The sequence below is a fragment of the Periplaneta americana genome, chromosome 1 (assembly GCF_040183065.1).
Source record: "Periplaneta americana isolate PAMFEO1 chromosome 1, P.americana_PAMFEO1_priV1, whole genome shotgun sequence".
NCBI lineage: Eukaryota > Metazoa > Arthropoda > Insecta > Blattodea > Blattidae > Periplaneta > Periplaneta americana.
In genome coordinates, this window is record NC_091117.1 from 156,460,188 (window position 1) to 156,481,523 (window position 21,336).

General features: G+C 36.8%; 1 protein-coding gene across 2 annotated transcripts in view; it reads right to left on the reverse strand.

Moving 5' to 3' along the window:
• The window catches only part of LOC138702883 (lysoplasmalogenase TMEM86A), a 212,970-nt gene that overhangs the window by 55,672 nt on the left and 135,962 nt on the right, over positions 1-21,336 (reverse strand). The gene's annotated exons all lie outside the window — the stretch shown is intronic.

A 21,336-nucleotide genomic window follows, 5' to 3' on the forward strand; every position in this document is an offset into this window, starting at 1 on the left:
ACTACTACTACAGCTGTTGCTGTATTACTGTTTCTACTATAGAGATTACTACTACTACTATTACTACTACTACTACTACTACTACTACTACTACTGTTGCTGTATTACTGTTACTGCTATAGAGATTACTACTACTACTGCTGCTGCTGCTGTTATTACTATCGACATCACTACTACTACTGCTGGTGTATTACTCTTAGTATTACTGTCGAGATTACTATTACTATACTCAACACATTTCGAACTGACGGATCAATGTCACGTATAGAAACTATGCATGAGCCACTGAACTGAAAACTGCGAACTGTAGCACTCGTAATCCTGGATGTCCCAGCTGACTTTAGGTGAAGAGAATGGTCTAGGAATGAGGTAAGCACGCGTGGAAAATGCGGTCCATTGCTTGACCTTGATCCGCCATTAAGAAATGCGCTGACAATATTACTGCTACTGCTAAACACTGGTCAGCACATGACATGGATAGACATACCAGATTTTTATTATTTCATATGACAGATAATTGCGAACTTTTTCACTCAGAGGGACTTGGGCCTACTAAACACCTTGAAAATCATGATGATTGACATTAAAAAATCCAGTGCAAGTAATATCCCCCTAAATTAATCTCTTTAATAGTGGAGATACTCAAAATAATCGGTTTGTGAAAGAACGTAAGTTAAGAAGTTAAGAAGTTAAGAAATGTGTTTGTTTTGTGTTATCCCAGTGTAAATAATATGTACTGCTGAGAGATACTTATCAGGTTTATGAAATCTGAATAGCTGCTTGAGGTCTTCAGTGAGACAGTATCGTCATATTCTGTCGCAATATTCCACTGACAACGAAACATAGACAACTTCTTTGGGTTATATGAAATAGCTGAGCAATTTATTTTAAGGAATGAAGTGTATTCTTGTTAGATATTTGCTTTAGGGACAAAGTAACACTTTAAATACAAAGTATTTACAATTATTCAGGTAACTAGTTATTTCATGTGTAGTGTTTATACTTGTAGGCCTGTTTAGTTTGTTACAGCCATAATCTTAACATACCAAATCATATTTCTAGAAGAAATATGCCATTTTTTTTATTGATGGGGAATTACGTAGGTAACATAAAACATTGCCCTTCCCTCCGTAATGTTTTAACAAATCGGCGCCTATGGCATGAAGTTTCAGTTTTCAGTTCCACTATATCGATAGTATGACTAATCATTTAACTGAAGGTATTCGTCTCTCAGATTTTCTTAATTTGTGCCTGTTTAATGACTATAAATAGTGTAACTCGTATCAAATATATAGGGGTACTTGTAGATAAATAATTAGCTTTGATAAATTCATGTCGTTGTTTATCCAATGTCAATTAGCATTTGACAGTAAAGCTGTTGTTATCTTGCAAGAATTTAAGTTAACAATAGATATTGTTTTTCATAACTTACAGCACTAAACAATATTTGTCGTTATGGCAGAGACACTTCTCGTAAGCTACATACATGCTGATAATGAAATAATGAATTTATTCTGAGTTGCATTTATTATGAGTTCAGAGAATTATACAGGATGTTTAAAAAATACGGGGCATAATTTCAGGTATGTATTTCCCACATGTAGACAATCAAAATAGTTCATTACAACATGTGTCCGGAAATGCTTTATTTCCGAGTTATGGCTTTCACAACATTGAAATTCACCGGAACGTTTTTCTTTCCGCAGGTCGTTGCCGTCAAAGGAGACATTAAGAGGGCACTCTGACAGTTCATTCCGAGGCGAAGGTTACATTCAGAGTTGTGTAGGTGTTAGACTGTGCGACATGTATTCAAATCAAGAGCTGGCAGAGATACACTTCATGTACGGTAAGGCGGACGGCAATGCTGCGCTGGCTCGTCGTTTGTACCAGGAGAGGTACCCACAGCGACAATGTCCAGATCGGAAGACATTTGTACGTCTCCATTACCGTCTGTGCGAGTATGGAAAATTTAACTCTCCTGGTTGGGGAAGGGGACGACCAAGATCTACAACTCCAGAAGTACAGGAGGAGATTCTGGAGGCTGTGAACATGACTCCTTCTATCAGCACACGAAGGGTAGCGTTGCAAGTCAATGTTCCTCATACGACTGTCTGGAGACTGTTGAAAGAGTATCAATTGTATCCTTATCATTTGCAACGTGTACAGGCCCTGTCACCAGAAGATTATCCTGCACGAGTTAGGTTCTGTCAGTGGTTCTTGCAGCAGTGTGGTGTAAATCCGAACTTTCCTGCCTTAGTATTATTTACAGATGAAGCACAGTTCACACGAGATGGCATAACAAATTTCCACAATCAGAATGTACGGGCGTATGAAAACCCACGTGCAACTGTTCCATCTCATCACCAGGTGCGGTTCTCCCTCAACATATGGGCCGGTATCATTGGTGATAGATTAGTTGGACCCTATGTACTTTTAAACAGACTTACGGGGCAGGCGTACACAAACTCCCTGGAAAACACCATACCTCATGTTTTAGAAGACACTCCACTGAAAAATCGTCAAAACATTCACTTCTTGCATGATGGCGCTCCTGCACATTTCAGTCGTACGGCTCGCCGGTACTTGGATCGAAGGTTTCCTGATCGATGGATAGGTAGAGGTGGCCCAATTGCTTAGCCTCCACGCTCACCTGATCTGAACCCTCTCGATTTCTACTTGTGGGGCCATTTAAAATCATTGGTTTATTAGTCTCCGGTGCCTGATTTGGAATCCCTTCGGAATCGAATTGTGGCATGTTCTGAGGACATATGCAATACTCCTGGAGTTTGGGATCGTGTTCGCAGGTCAATGAGACATCGATGTGAGGTCTATATTCAAGCAGGAGGTGGACGTTTTGAACATCTTCTGTAATGACAACGACCTGTGGAAAGAAAAACGTTCCGGTGAATTTCAATGTTGTGAAGGCCATAACTCGGAAATGAAGCATTTCCGGACACATGTTGTAATGAACTATTTTGATTGTCTACATGTGGGAAATACATACCTGAAATTATGCCCCGTATTTTTTAAACACCCTATAGATCTTGAAACAGTTGTGAAACGACTTTGTTTTTCTGTATTTTGGCGGGGCATCATTTAAACTGTCGCTTTATGCTGCGATCAATGATCTCGTCTTCGATTTCTGTCCTTTCTTATAGGTGTACTTCTTGTCTTAGTGGGAAGCTCTGTTATCATTAAACATAATCCAGATTCATTGTTGTAAATTAATAAGGTTAACATTAACAACTGACTGACCGAGAAATGTACTGAATAAGCATAAATGAAAAATCAAAACCAAAGAAAAAATGTATGATTTGAATCAGTTGACAAAAATAAGAGGAGACACCAGGTTATTCAACTGTTTTCCTATCACTGCCAATATAATTTTATTTCATCGAATTCATTTCAACTCAAGTGATTATATATAGGTCTTAAAAATAATTCAATAAGGAGTGATCTCGAGGTTGTCTTACGACGCAAGACTGAGAGTGATGGAAAGACTCCAGAAATAGGATTCATAAAATAGATCGTGATGAAATTGTGAAAATAACTATGAATTTACAGAACGGTGCTTTCGGAAGTGACAACAGCGTTAACAAGGTATGAAACTTGAAGGGAAGACTGAGAACCTCTGGCTTTGTAAGTGGAATATTAATACATCATGAGTACAATGCTTGGTACTTTAATAAGAAACGCTGATTCGGAAACAATCGAGTGGAAAATTACTGTAATCTACCATTAGCCAATAATGTATTCCAGTGTCGCCAACGCTCGTGTAAGATGGCATGTGACACTGGTATAGTGAGCTTGGCAATAGCGCGAGAATCGTCTCTTGGCTGATTGTGAGATGTCTTAAGGCCATAGACAGGACAAAGCAACCAGGTTCGATATTAATGGAAGCCAGACTGTAAACTAACAATGGCAGTTCTTGAAATCGGTTATTTAACGACACTGTATCAATTGCAAGGTTAGTTAGAATCGATGAAATTTGTAATAGCGAGATGGTATTTGGTAATATACATACGAGAATTCGCAATAGGATTGCCTGACATTCGCATTATAGTTGGAAAAAACAATAAAAATATACCAATCAGGAAATCAGCCCAAGCGGGTTTCGAATTTACGAGCTAACGCAACCTCGGATCAGCAGGAAAAGCGCTGCACGGCTACAGTCTGAACTACGTCAGTGGTAACAATGCTAAAAATTACTGAATACTATAACAGAAAAAGTAACATGTTAGGGAGTTTTCGTTGCAATTGTATTTAAGTTCAAGGTCTGTCTGTATTGGTAAAACTCTATTCCTCGTTACCGAAAAATTCCCACCGTAGTGATGGTGGTTGCTGTAGTATTTGTAGTTATATTTATAATTAGCATATCGTCGTTGTTCCTGCAATAACTCCTATGTGCAAAATATGAAATTTTTCAGTAGGAAGAGAAAACACATTTATTCTTCTACGGCAGTAGTGCATAGGAGATTGTGAATACTTACATTTTCGAAAGAAAGAAATATAATTACATATAGGAGATTTTATTATTTGCTGTATCACTATTTAAGTTATTTAATAGAGCAAAAATTTGAAAATTGATAAATATGTCGCATAGGAGTTATTGCAGGAACAACAAGTACAGAGATCCCGCGCCGTGGCGTCGTGGTCTGAGGCATCCTACCTAGGACTCGCGTTACGGAATGCGCTCTGGTTCGAGGCCTCATGGGGAAGAAATTTTCTCATGAAATTTCGGCCAGTGTATGGGACCGGTGCCCACCCAGCATTGTGATGCACTTGGGGAGCTACGATAGAGCGTATTCCGAATCTCAGCGCTAAGCAATCTGATGGCATCACGGTGTTCCGAATTTCAACGATGACGTCACTGATGCTCCACCGGTGTCGCACCGGTTTCATCAGCTTGCAGAGGTGGTGGTAGTATCCATCAACCGCCATCAGTGAATCTGATTGGTTCTTATATAGGGCGGGAATTAGCAGACGAATGACATCGTGCACTGTTGTGTCATGGCGGTGTGTTCTGCTGTATTGTTTGTAATGAGCACAACGTAAAAAATATGTTAATGGCTCATGAGCGAACATGTCAACGGACCAGTTATTACTACTGGTTCAAGAAATGGATTGTTTATGCTCTCTTTTCTTTGAACGAGATGGCAGTACGGAAATTTCGCAAAATCTTGCTAGCGTAGCACAGACACTTGTACAGCCGCCATGATAGCCATTGAACCTTCCAGCAGTTTTGTTCCTATTTCACTGCAGCGTGACGTCATTGATGTCCACCAGTCCGGTGAGATTCGGAATACGCTGATAGATAGCGAAATCCGGTTGCGAAAGCCAGCTATAATGGCTAGGAGGATCATTGTGCTAATCACACGATACCTCCATTCTGGTTGGATGATTGTCCGCCTCTGCTTCGGCATGTGGACGTGAAGCTAGCAGCCGGCTGGTCCGTCTGGGCCTTTCAAGGGCTGGTGGCGCCACGGATTATTATTATTATTATTATTACTATTATTATTATTATTATTATTATTATTATTATTTATAAGTAAAGAGAAAATTGATAAGTACACTCCCTTCCAGTTAAGAGTGAGAGAGTCATGATAGAAACAACGCGTAACTGTTCTTTATTTCATTTCATGTATTGTGTTTCATAAATCTTCCACATTATTACAGCTTTGAGATGTGGAACAAGTCAAACGTTACACAAGTGTACAATATAGAACAATTAGATTAATTCAATTAACATACATAAACGTTTCATCGGTTGAGCAGAAGGTATGAATATGCAGAAATTTGGTTAATGTAGTTCTGGACCTTCCGTCTTCGCCTTTCAAAGCTTTAAGAAAATTGGGCAGTGCATTTAAGACCATAGTACATTAATAGTGAACTCCCTTCTTACAAAATCTTACAAGCAAATATTCTGATGGAGGCAGATAAAAAAGTTAATTTTTTTTATTTCACAATGTTAATAATGTCAAAAGAAGTGTGTATACAAATTTTGGTCACTCGACCGCAATTACGACGCAGTCCAGAAAGCGATTTTCCCTGGGGCCGTTTACAGAAAAAAAGCACAATTGCATGGAAAACTTTATTGAAACAGATACAGCAATTATTGCGTTATTTGTCAACATATCCCCCAATGGAATTGAGACATTCGTCATACTATGGGATCAATTTTTGTATCCTTGTGTCGTAGAAGTCACCCATGATATGACAAATGTCTCAATTCCGGTGAGGAATGTTGAAAAACAGCTCAACATTTGCTGTGTCTGTTCCAATAAATTTTCCCAATTAAATTGTGTTTTCTTTCTGTTAATGGCCCCTGGTGAACTTATTTTTTACGGCACTCGTAATTGCGGTCGACTGGTCAAAATGTGTATGAGCACTTCTTTTGACATCATTAACATGGTGAAAGAAAAAAAAACTTAACTTTTTTATCTGCCCCTATCAGAATGTTGCTTTTTAGACTAACAGACAGCAGATAGAGGTCTGATTTGTGTCTTGTATTAAGATTATTAATATTTTGATTACTACTAAACGTGTCATGAATATTCTTACAAGTAATATCAATGAAGTCTTGGGAGTAGTACGGGTTTCCGATGCTAATATAGGAAGATCTTAGGGCCCTGGGTCAATAGAGCTTATCAGGTGACTCGTACGTGCTCTATGAGGGACTGAGACGCGATGGCCCGTCTGTAAGCATCAGATTCACGAATTCCACCCAGATCACCTGTCGGACTTGGACAGACATCGTATATATAGGGCGCACAATGGGCCAAAGGGTGCTTAAGTAAAGCCAAGACGAGGCAACACTAGCTGTCGAACTCTCAAAATTTGAGATCTCTGGTGAATTTGGTCAAAGACAGTGTGCATCCTCACAATCTGTTCCTCTTTGTTGTCAGCTGGGATTGCTTAGGTTGCAGGACTATCTTCACATGTCTCCAAAGAAAAAAATCGAGGCGTTAAGTCGGGTGATCGCGTTGGCTACACGACAGGTTCCCTGTCCTTGTACACTGCTCCTCATTGCGCTTTAAATAGGGGTGCATAATTCCTGAGTGAAGCGTCAGAAGATCCCGTTTATTCGACAAAAATGTCCCTCAGCGTTTGTTACAGAGGTCCTGAATGGGGCAGGGCATAGTTACGCCCACGGTCAGGTAAAATGCAGCAGATAAAAAAAGGGTCCCTGTTTTGTGGGCATTCTTGCGCCCCGTTCCCATCAGGTAGAGAAAAGGAGCATGGCATAGGTAGAGAAAAAGACATTACGGGAACTCGTGCCTCATAATCAACCAACCTCATTGATTTCTTATTCGATTTAATATTTATTATCGATACCGTTAAAATAAACACCATGAAGTTGGCAGTACTTTATTAACTTTTTCTTCTACTGTTTATGCAGCGATTATCGATAGCCTACCGATATCGATAGGGTCGGTTTTTTAAACCACGTGATCGAGAATTCAGAAGCGGTGAAATAGACAGCTACCACTATAATATTTTAAAGTAATTTATTTATTTTATGACAATCACTTTCCTGTATACTATGCCCATCGGGGCGCAACTATGCCATGTCCATTCTGCTACCTGATTTCTTTAGGGCGAATTGACCGCGGGGCAACTATGCCATATACCTTATTTTATTTCAAGGAGTGCAGTTCGGTGTTCAAAGGAGCCACCGAACTGCACTCCTTGAAATAAAATAAGGTATATACACCTGAGTGATCCTGTAGGCATATTTCGTAAACATTGTTTCAATTGCTAAATAGTTACTGCCTGCTAGAATGTAAATTTAAATATCGTAATGGAAAATAAATGCTATAATTTCGTTTACTTTCAGAATAGCAAAGAAAACGTGTGTAATGAAGGCAATTCTAAGACAAAATTCAATTACGAAATGCACTCTCAAGAAGGTTATATCGTCGTTGTTCCTGCAATAACTCCTATGTGACATATTTATCGATTTTCAGATTTTTGCTGTATTAAATAACTTAAATACTGATACAGCAAATAATAAAATCTCCTATATGTAATTACATTTCTTTGTTTCGAAAATGTAAGAATTCACAGTCTATGTACGGCTGCCATAGGATGAATGAATGTGTTTTTTCTTCCTACTCAAAAATTGTATATTTTGCACATAGGAGTTATTGCAGGAACAACGACGATATACTTGTATTAAGAGAAATTAGAATGGCATATTATGGAGATGATAGGTTAATTTTCTTAATGTTTACTGAATACATTTACCTAATTTAAAAGTATGTGAAGGAGGTTTGAAAAAGTTAAGAATGTTTGATACATTATGAAGTGAAGTAGGCTAATAATTTAGTTAGTAAAATAAACTTAGTAATTCGGAATATTAACCGTATTTAAGCGAATAGTAAAATTTACTATATACCAATAGATGTCTCTCACTAACAGACATGTCTGTATATCACCAAAGCATTTAAAGTAAAACTCCGTTTACACGTATTTGTATTCCAAAATTAGTGCCATCAGATTTAGCATACAAAAAGTAGCAGTTCATGGACTGTATAACTTATTTATTATATTCCACTGTAGGTCATTTACGTTTATGTAGGCACTACATAATTTTACATTTAAAGAGGAATGTTTACGTAATATATTTACACACACCTTCCTGTCTAATAAATATGCCGTCGGGTAATCGAGCTTAATGATAAATTAAGCACATTACTTTACATACACAATTCACAAACTACTGCAAAGTGTACAAAGGGGACTGAGGAAAGGTACTTGGCATGAAAACTACAACCAGTGGTGGTTCCTGTACTAACATATTGATCAATCCGCGGATAAAAATCTCAAGCTTTGCTGTACCAGTAATGTCACTGCTCTCGCCATCAAGAGCTAGTGAATAATATACGATTTGTCTTGCTTCTTTTTAACCTTCCTCTTGAATATAATCAGGAATTTTCTAAATTCTTCTCTCGATACTTGGTCGAGAAATTCGTAGTTTTTCAAAATTAAAAACTTCTTATGGACAAGTTATTTAAACTATTTTAATCATTACTCTTTTGAGAAATTCTGTTCTATTAAAGGCTTTACAGTACGAGATATTTCAAACCCTATTAGGTAGCTGATTTCCTTACATTTATTTATGTCATTTTTCTCTTCCTGGTGACGATTTAAGACATGTCAATTAATGGTGTTTAACAGTTCGTTGGCACATAATATTGAATCAGTTTTTCTACAATATTATTATTAAATGAATAACTAATAAATAGTTACCCTCATCTAAAGATTAAGAAGATTAAAATAGATATAAAAACCTAATAATTTTATCCTTCTAGGGAGAAGATCTAAAAATATCAATATTCATGCACGTACAGAAGAATTACAGAAACACATACTTAGTGGTTAATAATAATAATAATAATAATAATAATAATAATAATAATACATTATTCAGCGTGGCAATTAAGGTTTCTATATGATCCTAATTGAACCGCTGAGCAAAGTAAACATATTAGGCATACATTTTGTCCGACAGAACAACAAAAAAGTTCTCCTCATTCTTTACGAAACACCTCTTACTGCTTGTAGAGACAGAGTTTGTAGAGCGACATGATACCGCCACTGCTTGCCTTCCGTACGTGAATGAAACACGCAGCAATGTACAGGAAACTCCTCGTACCCGTTTGAATGTCTGTGATTACACTATGTAATCACGACACCCGCTTCGGTTACCGCTGATGTAGATAAACATACAAGCAACGTAAAAGTTGTAGCTAGGTAGTTTTTCATAAAATAGAATATGATACATTGTACAACATAATTAAAATATGATTAGTTGATTACACGTTTAGGGGACCCGGGTTCAAATCATAATAAGAAGTGTAGACTTATCTCACCGAGCGGGCTAGTGGCGTGGTAGAGGGCTGGCCTCACATTCGGGAGGTCCGGGGTTCGATCCCAGGGGCCGGCAATACTGACTGAGGCTTTTCATGGTTTCCTCAGTTATTTCCAGGCAAACATGTGTGAGAGTGAATGCTGTATAATGTCTTAAATGTTTGTGTTGTATCGGAGGTGGCCCTGGCATTGAGCTGATCCCTCATCCGGGGAGGCCCTCCATGTTCTTGTGTGGTCAAAAAAGTATGTATGTGATCCATAGATTAATTCTTCTCCCGACAGGTCGCGGCCCTGTAAGGCCCGGGTGGCGTGGGTCGTGTAAATGCACCTAAAAGGGAGAGGTTAAACTAAGAGAAAGAAGAAGAAGAGAGAAGAAGACTTATCTCCCTTTCATAAGAGTTATTTGAACTGTATTTCTTCAAGCAATGATCTTACGTTATGCTGGCCATGTAACTAGTGTGCTCAAAATGGTCATATGCATAAAGAAATTCTCTAGAGATGATAACCTTGACGTTAACAATGATATTTTTAGTAGGTTATTTTACGACGCTTTATCAACATCTCAGATTATTTAGCGTCTGAATGAGGTGAAGGTGATAATGCCGGTGAAGAGTCAGGGGTCCAGCACCGAAAGTTACCCAACATTTGCTCGTATTGGGTTGAGGGAAAACCCCGGAAAAAACCTCAACCACCCGGGCCACCTGGTTTCGCGGCCAGACGCGCTACCCGTTACTCCACAGGTGTGGACTTAACGATGAATGATTGGACATCTGCGTATGGGTTTTCATATTATTCCTAGCAGGATTGGTTTATTACTTTTTTTTTTCGACTGATCCTTACCTCCACTTAAGACAATACAAAACATCAAACTGATAATGAACAAACATCAATGTCCTACCTAGACGAAACTTGAACGCATAACCATGGCTTTTGTAAAGTTTAAGCTGGGTGCCTTAACTATTATGTATGCAGTGGCGGGCAGTTTGATAAATTATCATTATTATTACCATAATTAATGTATAGACCTACATAGTTGTAATTAAGATTATTTTAATTAGTGTTACAAAATGTGAGTATAATAAGCATTGTATATTTCGAAACGGGAAATTTTTCCTGCTGTGAGGGGAAAGCCCCGTTCCCCGGTGACTTTCCAGGTTTTGGGCACGCATATGTAATTACTCACGCAATTGTAGGCTGGCGCCCTTGAAACTGAGTGCGCGTTCACTTGCAGGATGAAACCCATCTCCGTCTGCAGGCGAGGGGGGACTCGCACGAGTATTTTTTACGTGATATTCAACATGATGCAAGCAGCGTTACTTAATACATGGCTCATGCAAAAAAACTTATTGCGTATCCCCGACTTTACAAACTTAAAGCGGCTAGGAATTTGCTACAAGAAATCAAATAATGTGTGATCTCGTTTTTGGTGCATCTGCAGGCTTAAATGATTTTTGATATTGTGCACCACTGGATAAAAATTCGACGTTCTAAAATAAGATATTCACTGCAATTTTGACCCGGTAATGTTGGTCAAAGAGATTTTCTTTTAAGATAGTTTGTTGTAACTGTAAAAAATACAAACATTGTTGTCAAATATAAATCAATTTTATACCTTAGTTATAGCATTATTAATTCACAGAATTAATTTTGTTTGATAACAGCCCAAGACATTTGTACAAAAATTATCAACAGTAATCTCTTTACAGGTTTTGATTTATCTAGAGAAAATCAAAACTCGAGTGGGATTTAACTATTACACGATTAGAAAAAAGTATGTAAAGATTAGAAGCAAAAAAGTTCTCTAATGCAATAAAATATTAATTAACTTACTGAAATTTTATTTCACTAACGTTAGCTTCACCAAAACGTTTGAACAGAGCCGCCATTTTCAGTTAACTATCTATGCTGTAAACAAATGACGATCGTAAAGCATGTTTTATAGTACCGTAAAGAATTTGCAGTTTGAAATGTTGGCAAACAAAGAAACAAATGCTAGGGTAGTGATAAAAACAAACAAATGCTAGGGAAACGATAAAATTGTGCGATAACCAGCCATGATTGGTTGAAAGACGTCATTTCGTACCGTTTTATTGGTCAAAAGTAGTATGACGTAGTCAAAGTGTAATAGTCAATGAAATTAATTTAAAGTGGTAACTCCAGTTCGATTTTGGTAACATTAGAAAGATAAATAAGTATATGGGAAGGAAAAGGTAAAAACTGTGCATCATAATTCAACTGATATAGTGATTTGAGGCCAGACCTACAGTTACCGTGAACTTATTAACTGTATATTTTTGTGATATCTCACGTTTTTCGGTATGATAAAATTTATAAGTCTGCAAGACACAATGAACAGATGACTTGGATGCCTACTTCTGAATTAATGAAAGAGTCCCGAGAAATGCCTGTGAGAAGATAGGTGAATTTTCCGATACGTCACTGATCGGGCGTTTTTTTAGGTAAGGGGGCAGTGTGGAGTTCCAATGTAAAATCTATTGCACACAATCACGTTCAAAATGAAACGAGTGCAAAATTTCATTTAGAGGATTCTAGAATAAATTCAGATCTTCTGACATAGTAAATAAATCACCTCGAAGATTCATATTTATCTGTGTTGCAGAATCGAGTCAGATAAAACGAAACAACTCCTGAGAACATCTAAATTGAAACATACTTTCACGACAAATCCACGTTGTATTTTGTGTAGCAATAGCGATATAATGCAATAAATACATAATTATGATCTTGCCGGATGTGCGGAACGGCGACATAATTGGAAAGTCTATATCTAAAAAAATGACAAATAACAGATCAGTATACACAGTAAAGAAAACTCGTCCTCCAGGGAGAAGCTACTGAAGAAGGCTTTCCAGAACTGTGAAACAAGAATTGGACCTCATCGTCTACATCAGGCATGCCCAGGGCGGGCAATTCTAGCCTTTAAGCGAGGTGCAACAGTGACGTAGAACCTCAGAATCGCATATAGGCACACGCTTAAAAGATATTTTACGTCACTGTTGGACCTCGTTTAGAGGCTAGAATTGCCTGGTCTACGTCTTCGACGTACTCTGAAACGAAGGAACAGGCCACCAATTATAGGAAAACGAAAGATGAAGAAAATGAAAAGCTACAGACCTAGTATGATTATGAATAAGTATTTCTCAAAAGAGAATATATATTATCAATTCAGTTGTATATCTAAAAATATTAAATAAATACAAAATGAATGAATATGAAGAAAATGACGCGTTTTCTCGAAGTATAGAGCTTAAAGCAACTGCAGATTCATCGTAACCAATATTTCTTCTGTTACTGTCAAAGTGTCGTACTTGAATGAAAAGAAACAGTTGAACGTCGTTTCCATGGATCCTCTTAATTTATTACGCGTCATTTCTAGTCGTTACGAGACGGAATTATGCGAAATTACTGTATTGCAGTAATTGGGAGACCGACAGAGGAATAGGGGTAACCATAAAACCGGGCGCAGCTCTGACATCTGGTGACATACCTCGGACTAAAGGCTTTCAGGCAGTCTGAAAACTGTTGTAACGTTATTTCACATTATGGAAACCAAGTAAATTAGTCAACATATAAAATAAGTACTAAAATATTGGCGCATACAATTGTTATACCTAGAATTTTGTCTTTTGACATAGACTCTAGAAGTGGCTTACCACTCTTGACCGAATGTATCACATGCAGGGAGTCCAACACTCGTTTAATTCGAGGCTGAATAGGCCCTAGAGCCATTCTAATTTGACTCGGAAGCGTGTCCTTTTAGTCCTTGGCAATTACACTACCTCATGAACGATGCACCTCAGCTCATTCCCATGTCCCAAGAAGACAAACTAACTTAGTCCCGGAATGAACATCAAATGAGTTTCGGGCTAAACATAAACTAAAAAAATATATATACAAAGCAAAATTCCCCTTCTCGTTTTCATTAACTTAGAACTATGTTCACAGTATCTGCAGGCTTGGTTAAAAATTATGTTCAGCATATAGCTTATTGCATAAATTGATGTATTGTAAACTACAGTTAAATAGTGGTAGGGAGGCATTTAAAACCAATGAGATAGCCCATTATTATATTTATCTATTTGAACTGAAATGAAGTTATCTTTTAAAAGTAGCCTATTTAATTTCTTCTAGGGACGTTAATGTGAGTGTAAATAATGTTGTAAACCTGCTCAAAATGATATGGAAACCAATACATTTTAGCATTGAAATATTTATTTAATAGTTTGCCAGAATGTATTCATACTTTGCCGGTTTCTGGACATAAGCTTTCAACTTCTAAAATCTTTGGTTTTCTTCGATTTTAAAATTGTGTGTTGATATGAAAGTCATAAGATTTTCGAAACTGTTTGCATGGTCCGTCATCAAGTTTGTATTGCTGAAGAAGGATTTCTTGCTTTGTATTATCCGTTTGCTATTCTAGTACAAAGAAATGGCCTCCTTTTAAAGTAATATATTTCAAATACAATAGCTGTAAGAAGTGTGGGAGTGGTTCGTGTACGACATCTGATAGAAATCCGGTTGTGTAGGCCGGCTAAGAGGAAAAGTTTAAGATAGAATCATTATCATTATCAATCTAAAATTACTTTACACTAGTTTTGATTAGATTCACTTTAATTATTTGCCGAAATAGCATTAAAATTTTCAGAGTTCGCCAGCTCAGTCCCAAGTTTGAATTTTCTTTTTCATTAATATATTTTGAATTTTAATTATTCTTAAATAAATAAACGCCCTTTCTCACTTCCTGAATGCAAAAATGATTTTTAGCACGAAACTGCATCTTTCAAAGGTTACCGTGATTGTAAGGTAAGGTACAGGATCGGAAGCCAACTGCAGTTACAGTACGCACCAGAATGAAGGAGTTTGCGAGCGCAAATATTTATCAGAGGTGGATAATTATATCAATGTGAAAATTTTGTATTGTGAAGGTAAATTGCGAGAAATATGATAGTGTCCAGAACTTTTGAGACTAAAAGAGAGAATTGTGGCTTACAAAAGAGAATCAACTGAAGCTTCATTTGTTCGTCATACATAAAAAAGGCAAACAATAATCTAGAGAGCCGAGTGTGTGGTGGATATGAGACAAACATTTCTTAAATGCAAATATTCTAACCTAAATATTGACAATCCAGAGGTCAGAAGTTGACTTCAAAAATATACCTCAGGTAACTGTCTTTTTCTGAATGTGTGTTTTTCATATACTCGTATATTTTAATCAGGTAAAATCTCAATTTGATACTCTCTTACTAAAATATACAGCGCATGCTCGCCAAAAAACTATTTGATATTTTCTCACACTAACGTAGGGCCTATACAAAGTGTTTCATAATTCCTATTACAAATTTCTAGGGGTTGTAGAGGGGACTAAGTAGATAAAGTTTTGATTAGGAACCCATGTCCGGAAATGTATCGTTTCGATGCAAAATAAGTTTGAAGATCGATTGGATTTAAAATCTCCCGCTTCACGGTACGCTAACAAAATGGGCTGAGGACGATTCACCCATAGACCCACAGTCTAGTTATACAGTCGCGAAGCTCAATACGTAGTAAATATGCAAACATTAGGTAGTTGCTCACCACTAGGATCGCTAATATCGCCTCATTACAGGCAATGCAAAATAGTACCGTCACAGTCTATTGTTTCTAGCACCTTCAAAACTCAAGCTTCGTGACTGTATATAGTAGACTGTGGTTCTACCCAACTAACATTCTACACGCATTTCTGGATTCACCCATACGCCTATTTGCTACATGCCCTGCCCATCTCAAACATCTGGATTTAATATTCCTAATTATGTTAGGTGACGAATAAAATGGGTACAGTTCTGCGTTATGTAACTGTCTCCATTCCTTTGTAACTTCACACATCTTAGCGCCAGATATTTTTCTAAGTACCTTATTCTCGAACACTCTTAACCTCTGTTCCTCTCTCAAAGTGAGAGTCCAAGTTTCACAAACATGCAGCACAACCAGTAATGCACAACGCATGTATCACGAACGTTTCCCGCTTCGCCTCACTCCATCACATACCATTTTTGTCAGAATACAACAAACTTATATTGCACCGAAACGACATGGGTTCCCAATCAAAACTTTATCTACTTAGTTCCCTCTACAACCCCTAGAAGTTTGTAGTAGGAGTTATGAAACATCCTGTATAACATTCTGATAGTCCTTCAGTTTCGGCATAAAACGTTTCCTCAATTACATGACATTTTTTTGCGAAATTCTCTGCCATTTCTCCTCTTTGTATCTGTTGTCATTCTTTTCTTTCTTTCTTTCTTTCTTTATTTCTTTCTTTTTCTTGCTTTCCTTCTTCCTTCCTTCCTTTCTTTCTTTTCTTTCTTTCTTTCTTTCTTTCTTTCTTTCTTTCTTTCTTTCTTTCTTTCTTTCTTTCTTTCTCATTATTATCTGTTGCTCTCACTCCTTTTCATTTTGTTCTTCGTTTATGCCTTGTTTTTTCCTTATTTATCCTACTTCGCGAATTCGACTTCTTTCTTGTATTTCTCTTCAACTAGAGCCATTGTACTTCATCTTTATTTCTCCCTGTGGGTTTTTGTATTTATACAGCTAAAGTCTACAGCTATCTGCGTTGATTTAACAAAGTCAACTAAACTTAAGTGCCTGTGTCAATATGTACAACATTTCATCGCAATGCAATATTCTCGTCCTCCACACACTTTTTGTTCTTCTTCACACGTTTTCGATATTTCAACACTCGGTTTTAAAGCGCTTATAGTCGATTTCATGCCATGAAGTAAGTGCCAAACAGTAATTTATTCGCAGAAGACTGAAATAAACAGTGTTGTGATTTGATCTGAGTTAAAAATAATTTGGAATGTTTAACCATGCGTTGAGATTTAATATCCCTTGGAAATTCATTCATTTTTCTAGGCTTTATCTTTGCCAAAAATCTAGAGGAGTCGCCTACTCTCGAGTCCCTTCATGGGTCGCTTAAGGGGATGATGGGTGAAATTTCTATTTTCTATATTTTTCAAGCTACGTTCTTCATTTTTTGTTCAAACAATCAAGATGTGAAAGATAATGATGTGGTGAAGTTTCATTTATGTGAGTGAATTAGTGTCAGATTGAAGGCTGGTTCACAATAAACCAGGAACGGAAACGACAACGAGGACGAGAACGGAAATATTGTTAAAATAAATTTATTTAAATGTGAGCATTCACAATTAACTATTGTGAATGATCACATTTAAATACTTTTATTTTAACATTATTTCCGTTCTCGTCCTCGTTGTCGTTTCCGTTCCCGGTTTATTGTGAACCAGCCTTTATTAACAAAATTAGTTTTAAAAATTTGCATATTTCAAAATAAAATGTCTCTCTCAATTTTTCAGTAAAATGTTTTAAATTTTTTTCCAAGACCAGTGGCATACGTATTTATAAAAAACATCATGCATTAATTTTCCTATATCTTTACTACAAAAGAAGGAAAAATTATAACCACTGCATACCTAAAAATAGAACTTTTTCGTTGCCACTATGAATATTTCATTTTTTATTTGAAAAAGTATTCATTTAATCATAAAAACTATCCTCTATTTTGTTAACCATAGTATATACAGGGACATCATTTTATTTTTACTAACATTTTTAATATTAACCTGTCTATACCTTTAGAGAACCGGAAACACCGCTTGCTCCCCCCCTCCAAGACTGGAGTTCGATGATACGGCGTAAAACACAAATCACTCTACTAGGTATAGGATGGAAGAAAAGTAGTTCATCCATTTACGTAAACTAGGAAATATCGCGATTTTGAGTTTGATAATTTTCATTAGGTTTTTCTTTAATCAAAGTACAGTACTGTATTAAGAATAAGTGTTTTTACTCACGAAGTGAGTTATCCATGCGAACGTATTCATTATGCAGTGTATATGGTCTACAGCACATTAGCGTACAATATAGAGAAAGAAGTTAAATTGAAAAATAATCATAATATGAATATTTAAATACAATTTTGAAAATGGTGGCCGTTCATTTCGATACAGGCTTCAGTTCTTTTGTGCATATTATCGCACTATAGACTATTGCATCTAATTCCAATTGCCAGTTTCGTCCTTCGTACTAGTAACTCATGTTGAAATAATTCTGTACCTACTCTACGTACTGTGAATTCAATCTTCACTTCTGCCCGACCCGAAAATATAAAATTACTCAGACATGCTAGCTACTGTCCGTCCAAGTGGTTATGCCGCAGGATTGTAGAAAGGGAGGAAATCACGTGACAGTTAATTACTTAACGAGGCCCTTTTATTTAAGTTAAATTAAACAGCTGTATAATATTACGTAAACGTCCAATTCCTAAGAGAAATTAATGTTTTCAGAAAAGAGCTAAGACAGCCCAGCTTTTACAGAGGGGCGAGCAGAAGCAGGTGGGGGAAATCGGGATGCGACGTAGGCAAACGGACAGTACCTGTGCGAAAATATGATTCAATATTGAAAGCTCTTTCGTCACTGGAAATCGCGAACATATTTCTGGAACGTACTATACTCAGTAACTCAGTACTGCTTACTATCTGCGGTCTTGGTTCTGTGTGGAGTTGGAACTTCCTTAGTAGAAGGGGTGGGAGTGAAGTACATTCAAAAACTCAGGTACAATAAAAATTGAAGTAAAAATAAAGTGATGTCCCTGTAGAACAGGCAGTAAAAATTTCATGTTCCAATTATCAAAATTGTAAGAACCTTAGAGCCTTTACACTTCGAACCTGACGAAATGAGCTGAAAAAAAGTGTGAGAAAACAACTTGTAAAATTTGCATGGAATTGAAGTTCAAGGGTGCAGCCGTTTATTTATTGCGTAATGTTTATGCTTTCGAAGGCCGCAGAGCATTGAAACTTGCTCAACATATGAATAAGACATTGCTGATTCATATTTTACAAGAAAACGAAAATGCGGTTTTTTGACTGAAGATGATCAAAATTTTAGCCGTCACCTCCCTTAAACGACTGGTTTTTCACGAGATGCCTGAACACTAAAACAATTCCACAGTTATTGTCGCTTATTAAATCGGTTAAAAAGGCTTCATTTCTTTAGCTAGATAAGCACAGCTTAAGAAACAAGATATGCGACCGTGTGCTTCTCGAGAAATATGAATCTAAATATGGAACCTGCATATAATTTCGAAACTTCGGAGGTCTTGTAAGTCAACACAACTGAAAAATCCAAAATATTTTTCAGAAATCAATCACCGTAAACGCTTAGGGTCATAGTAGTGGAAATAAGTGAGATTTTCAGCATCATGATACGTAGGCATCGTACTTAAAATAGACCACAATTATTTTCAAACCCTTATTGCCTTTAGGAATAAGCCTTTGTTAATTTCAATCCAACTTTGGAAGTTCTTTCACGTTACGGATTGGGTGAGTTTCCGCGATCGAGATATTATGCCCCATTCTTTCAATTGTGAGAGGATTATTCAATTTTCATATCGGGAAACTACGAGGAAAGGGGAATTCTAGGCCCGGTTGGACAAGGGAGTGATTGTAGCCTGTAGCTGGTAAGAGTGTCTATCTTCAAAAAACAAACATCTAGTAATAATAGCCTAACCTACAAGTAATAGCATAGTGAAATAAAAATAAATCTCTTCTGTCAAAAACTACAAAAATTTATTGAGATACGAAAATAGAGAACTTTCATCAGAAAATAAGTTTCGCTCAGGTAATTTCCGGCGGTCTTTTCTGTTATAGATCGAACGCGACTGCTGAAGGATGTATATAAATTCCCTTGAATCGAGCGTGGAAAGTTTTTGTGTTGTGCAGTCAGATAACGCAGACTGAAGGGATAGGTAGATCATTAGTATACAGCTGACTTCTATTCAGTGCAATTCAGTTTAATTCGTGGAAATGCAGTACACATTAGATACGAATATTAAGAAGAAATCTTACAAAAAGTGAGGAGCTATATCTCTACGGAAATATCCTGGCGTCGTCGTTAAGAAAGTTAGATCAACAGGCATGTTTATCCAAAACATCAGCTTGGAAAACGACGAAATCGTTATTTACAAAACAACAGTCGTTCATAAATTGAATGTTGTGTGTTGGTGAGTGATAGCTACATGACCGGAGGTCAAACTGTCATTGTAACGCAGTGAAATCGAATGAATGAATGAATGAATAAATAATTATGTAAATGAGTGAAGAAATAAATGAAAGAAATTAATAAAGAAATTGAATGAAACGGACCATGTGCTTAGATTTCGATTCTGTCAATAGAAATGAAATTCAGCAGACGTCTACAAATATCTTCAAAAGATACGAAATATGCATTAGAGGGGATGGTCGACATTTCCAGCACTTACTATAAGTAATTACACTTGTAATAACTAAGTCTCGAGACTGCATTGCCGAAAACTGAAGCGCTGAAACAGCGTTAAGCGGGTCGTTGAATTGAATTGAATTTAAATGGGGAGGGCAATGACAGCCCTATCTCAGCGACCTGAAAGATCTATTGCGCTTCCCCGTCATAATATCCTATCAGTCCAATAGTTTGATGTTCTTGAGGAACTGAATCAAACTACGGACTGGGGCAGTTGATAGATCATCAAGCTTTGGAAAGTGTTTTCCAAAGATGAGAGAGCTCTTTAATGGGCGAGTGTAATTTATTTTGTTACTGTTACTGCAAGATATCTGAATTTCTCCACTTCTTCGAAGGATAAATCTCCTATTTTTATATTTCGATTTCGTACAATATTCTGGTCACGAGACAATCATATACTGTACTTTGTGTTTTCGGGATTTATTTCCAAACCTATCGCTTTACTTGCTTCAAGTAAAATTTCCGTGTTTTCCCTAATCGTTTGTGGATTTTCTCCTAACATATTCACGTCATCCGCATAGACATGTTGATGTAACCCGTTCAATTCCAAACCCTGTCTGTTATCCTGGACTTTCCTAATGGCATATTCTGGAGCGAAGTTAAAAATTAAAGGTGATATTAATAATAATAATAATAATAATAATAATAATAATAATAATAATAATAATACAATGTATATAATTTTCCAGTATGATTTAAAACTTGTACCATGTTAACTGTGGCGCGAGATTTATTTGACTTTTATGTCTAACTGTTGCTAACAGTTGCAACAAATAGGTTCTCCTTTCATCTATCAACTAAAATACTGATATGACAGAACATCCTGCAAGCTGTAATCTGACGGCATTATTTGTTTCATTGATATGATACAACTTTCTGACAAGATAACCGATTGTCTTATTTTTGAACTCCTCGTATGAACGGAAACTGTGCACTCATTAAAATCCCATGTTTGGCAATCAAATCGTAACAATTGAAATCAGAAATCTCTGCGAGATAAGCAAGATGTTTTTGTTTGATAGGATGTAAGATATCGTTTATCAGTTACTTGACGATGTTCTGGGCAGAAAATTGATAGAAATATTGATCGATTAAAGCAGCTCTGCTAAC